The sequence below is a fragment of the Anomalospiza imberbis genome, chromosome 1 (genome assembly GCF_031753505.1).
Source record: "Anomalospiza imberbis isolate Cuckoo-Finch-1a 21T00152 chromosome 1, ASM3175350v1, whole genome shotgun sequence".
NCBI classification, from domain to species: domain Eukaryota; kingdom Metazoa; phylum Chordata; class Aves; order Passeriformes; family Viduidae; genus Anomalospiza; species Anomalospiza imberbis.
The window spans coordinates 122,361,344-122,366,335 of record NC_089681.1 but is presented as its reverse complement, the minus strand read 5'-3'; the positions used below and the strand labels follow the sequence as shown (position 1 = coordinate 122,366,335).

Genomic DNA, 4,992 nt, shown 5'->3' with positions numbered 1-4,992 from the left:
GTCAGACAGCCAGCCATGTCAAAACCCACATTTTTTATAAATTTGGGACAAACTGTTTTCAAGAATTACTGTATCTTATTCTTCACAACAATCACTTAGTACAGAGTCTCTTGAAGATTAAAAATTGCATTCTCTGATGCAAAGCAGATCATTACTAAAGGAAATTAAGTATTTTCCCAAGTCTTCATCCCAGCTGGTGTTATTAATATTTCTAAAGGTATACCTATGTTCAATGACCCCTTTAGGATAATTCTCTTTCTGAGAGGATTTCAGAGATGATCTGATTGTTTAATGTTAACAGTTGAGCCACTCAAAACAAAAGTTTGGAGTTACTTTTTTTCATCATGATGGTTGTAATTCCAGAGGAATCCTCATGGTGAATGAAGACATATGGCACATGTCAGGGCCTCAAGTGCACAGAGAGGCTGCAATTGCTGTGAGAATCCTTACCTGAGACCTGAACCCACACAGCTTCTGCCCCTGCCCTAGACTTCCATTTAAGCTCTGTCTTGTCCTTTATTTGAAAGTTAAGGCCCTTACCATTGATTGTTATTGGGTGCAGAGTTATGCCAAAACTCTCATTTTTCCATGTGTACTACAAACCTATTCCTTCTCAAACCCCCTTGCTCAACATCTCAGAGTAGAGTTAATAAAACAAGTTCCCTGTCTAAAAGTCTGCAACTAATTTATTGCTTGATCTAAGTTTCCACAGTAGCATCTGAGAAAATAGAGGGAGGACTGGTGGAGAAAGCAGTAGGAGTGAAATAAGCAAGAATATGCTTTCCAAGGAGAATCAAAGGTACTGGATGCTTCCTTATGATTTAAAAGGGCCTGTGTGGTGTTTCTCAACATGTGCCAAGTGACGTTTGTTTTGTACTGACGTTATGACTTTTATAGTGGGTGGGGCTATGAATTATGCTGATCTGTTTACCATGCGTAATTCTGCAAGAAACGCTGGAGAACTGTGGGATGGTTTGGGTTGAAAGGGTCCTTAGCGATGCCCTCCTGCAGCTCCGGGCAATGCCGTGGTCTCTGCCCTGCGGTGGCAGGGCCAGCAGCGCCGGAGTGTGGCTGCGCGGTGGGAAATGCACTGTGACAGCCTGCTCCCTCCAGTCCTCCTCCCCCAGTTCACTGCTTTTATCGAGACTAGTCATTAGTTTTGCTTTCTTTTTGTCAGAAGATTATGACTCTTACTGAATAAACCCACCGGCTATTAACTGATACTACTTTAGTGATGGGTGCTTGAAGAAACAGGACTTAGCTTGAGAAATTTCGATGAAAGAACTTCTTTCCTCGAAAGAACTTTTTCCAGACTAATCCTGCCTTTCTATCAGTACTTGGTGTATACATTAATAGTGTTAGAATTTCTAAAGAAGGTCTGTAAGGAAAATTTGGTATGTGTTTGGTTTCTGTGTTTCTTCATTATGAACTTTATCTCTTAGCCTGTTCAGTGACAAGAGATGTCATAGCAGGTTATTAACTGCTGCTTTTAGCTAAGCTCTGCAATTTGACTTCCAAATTGCAAAACAGAGGGTTCTGCAGCCAGAGGCATATTTAGAGTGTAGCAGCAGGTCTCTTCTGTGCAGCACTATCTTCAGTGTTACTCACATGATTTCAGTGGTCCTAGATGAAGTTGGCAAAGCATGTGACTAGTGAATCAACTCAACTGTAGCAAAGCAAATGTGTTAGGCAGGTAGAGACAGGGATATTTGACCCCTTCTCTTGTCTTCCAGATGGGACTGAGATTCAAAATTCCAGACTGTGGAGGTCATAGGTTGTGTTTGTTCACATTAGAATTGGGTCATTGCAATTTATTTTTATACTACCTTTTTCTTATCTTCCGCATACTTAGGCTGCTTATTGAACAAAGGCTGCCTGAGCTACTAGTAGAGTTAGAACCCAGCCTTTGCATAGATTTAATTTTTAAAAAAATTGATCAGCTAGAAACCTATATTTTAAAGTTGTCTGAATAAAAAAAAAAGATACGCTTTTTTAAATGCTTTTCATTGCTTTGATAATTGTCTATCATTGAACTTAAGTACAGAGATGCACAAGTCCTTGAATAAATCTGTATGTAAATACTGCAGATGAAAGCAGTTCTACATTCAAAAAAATAATCTGCTTCTAGGGAATAGTCCTGCTTCTAGGGAATAGTCATGCATTTATGGATAGTCCAGGTATTCACACTGCTTGTCCTAGGTATCTGAGACCTTCAAGACTGACATTCCACAAAGTTAAATGTACTTTTAATACAAAGTATGTATTTCTAATTTTTTGAAAATGTCATGTCATGTCCCTTTCAAACAATACTAAATGAAGCTCTGATTCTGAATATCTCAGGTATGCTCAAAACAAAGAACAGGATCCTTAGTTACTGCAGACAAGCTATACCCCTTGTAATATTCCCTCTTTTTCTTCTCTTTTTAAAGGATTTTAATGATAGTGAAACTAATCAAACATTTCCAAATGTGTGGCATGGATTATCTGCCATTACTACATGTCAAAACCTTCGTTTCAAGGTCACCCGGCTTAAACAAAATTAAGTGAATGAAAAAGAAAGGAATTGCTGTCCATGAAGAGGGTGGGAAAAATTTATAAGCAGAGCAGACTTAGAAAGTAATTTATTACTTTATAACAATAAGCTTGATAAACAACTACTTGACATGGACTGAACTGCACAGCTTCCCTGTATCTTAAGGACTAAGTAATTCAATTGCAAGAATAGATGCAACTTTTTTAACATTTAATGGTTTTGTGCAAACTTTTTCACTATTTCTGTGTCTGTGATGTGAGCAGTCTTCACAAACCATGATGATGATACAGCAACAGTAACAGCATGGCTTTTAAAAATGCTTCTGAAGCATTAGTGACAGACTTAATGCTGCATGACAGCTCTGTAACATGTAACTCCCATGACCAGGGAGTAACATGGTTATGTCATATCAGCTACTGTCTAAGATAGAATTTACTGGTGGATTTGAGGCTTGCCATAAGTTATTACAGAGGAGCAAGGCATTATGCTTCCAGTATATAGTGACAATACAATGAGTATGCAAAAACCACCTACTTTTTTGATTTTGTTTTTATTACTTTAAATTTGAAATTTTTCAGGAGCTCACTATTCATCCATGCAGGCCTTTGCTTGATCTCCTGCGTATCAGCTGGAAGGATCCTTAAGAAGCACCTAGATCTTTTAGACCCCTCGTTCTTCTGGGACTGTCAATGGGATTCTTCCAAGTAACCCCCTGAAGAGGCCTGAAAGTCAGGGCTGTGATTCTGTTCACTGGAATTGTTTCCTTCTCTCAGGATCCTGAACTCCACAATGTCATGTGGAGTCACTGCAGCCAAAGTTACCTTCTATCTGTTTGCCCATGCTAGGGAGTGGCCAGCAGTGCTCTCCAGAAACATCCTGGATTGCTTGTGGTCTGCTCTGTTGTCTGTTTATCAGATAACTGGTGTTTAAGTCATTCCTGATGAATAATTACAAATGTGAGGGTGCTTCAATTGTCTGAAGAGACCTCATTGATCAGACAGTCTGTAGGAGATAGGAGACACCCACCAAATATTTCCATCCTGATCTCTCCTCTCATCCCAGTCCATAAGCTTTCAACTGTGTCATTGTCCATCCCAGGGCACAGTTCTGGGCATCCCTGTTGCTCTCACACATGAAAAGCTGTTCCCTCTCCTTGCCATCCAGAGTCTGTCCATCCTAAAAAACCTGCATCCACCCATGACAGCTCTCCAGTCATGAGCTATCCTACCATTCTCCTTCCCCCGTCCATTCCCTGTACTGTGGATGTTAGTTCAGGAACCAAAGAGGCACTCAGCCCTGCTGATTTAAAAGAAAAAGTATCAAACCATTCCCTGTAATATTTTCTCTCTCATCAGTTCTTTTTTTCCCCTTTCAGCCTTGTTTTGGAGGTCCACCTTATCCCTCTTTTCAAGCAAGTTTTGCTTACCAAACCTGATCTACCACTTCTTCACTCCCAAGCTGATCAGTTGGTTGCAAAAGGAGAGGGGAGGGGGAGGCAGAACAGCTTAATCTTGTTGGCCGTTCATTTATAAGTGTTCACTAACTTAGGTTTATTCTCTCTACTCAATCATAGATTTCTTCACAGCTTGTAGGATTTGAAATCTGATTTCCAGTTTGGTAGGGAACAATGCATTAAAATCTTACTGGGAAGAGGCTTCCAGACTTGTGAACATATGGAATGATTTGGTCAACAACATTCTATCAGAATACTAGTACAAAAAAAGAGTATGTAATAAATTGTTCTGCATTAAAGGACTGACAGGTGTTAGTGTAAGGAAAGATATTAAAGGGGTCTAAATTCCATCCCCCTTTCTGCTATAGACTGCATGATATGCATCTTTTATTTACTTCTTGTTGTATCTCTAATAGGGAGATTTTTTAAAAATACCTGTGTAAACTGCTCTGGGAAATCCGATTACACAAACCTTCAGTGTCTGGAGAAGGTAAGTATTCAAAGGACTGGTCAATGGCCGCTTGCAGTATTCACTGCTGTCCTCAGCTGTCACATCTGCCTTAATGCAGAGATTACTTTTCTGCAGGGCAGCAGAGGACTTGTCAGCACTTTCAAGTTACTTGTTGGGATGGAATGAACTTTCCTCATAGAATCACTGTGGTGCTGAGGCTTGTCTGTGTAGCCCAAGCAATGTTGATAACACACCAGTATTTTGGCTATTGCAGAGAGATGCCTGCACAGCTTCAAGGCTGTCTCTTCATCCCCCCACTGCCAAAGGCCAACAGGCTGGAGGTGGGCAGGGGGTTGGGAGGCTGGGAGAGCTGTCCCACAGTCACCACAGGAATTTGCCATATTATGTGATATCCTTTCCAGTGATAAAAGGTACGGGCTGGGGGTGTGGGGAAGGTGGAAATGGGCAACTAGTTCTTAAGGTATTTGTCTTCTGAAGTGGTTGCTGTAAGTACTAAGGCTCTGCTTCCCAGAAAATGGCTGAACAGTGCCTGCT

At 40.6% G+C, this 4,992-nt stretch overlaps 1 long non-coding RNA gene across 1 annotated transcript; it reads left to right on the top strand.

Annotated features, from left to right (window-relative positions):
• The first annotated feature begins 648 nt into the window (after positions 1-648).
• Positions 649-3,535, top strand: LOC137483324 (uncharacterized). Its single transcript, XR_011004429.1, has 3 exons — positions 649-799; positions 2,430-2,581; positions 3,112-3,535. It is a non-coding gene; the product is annotated as an uncharacterized lncRNA (long non-coding RNA).
• Positions 3,536-4,992: the final 1,457 nt, after the last annotated feature.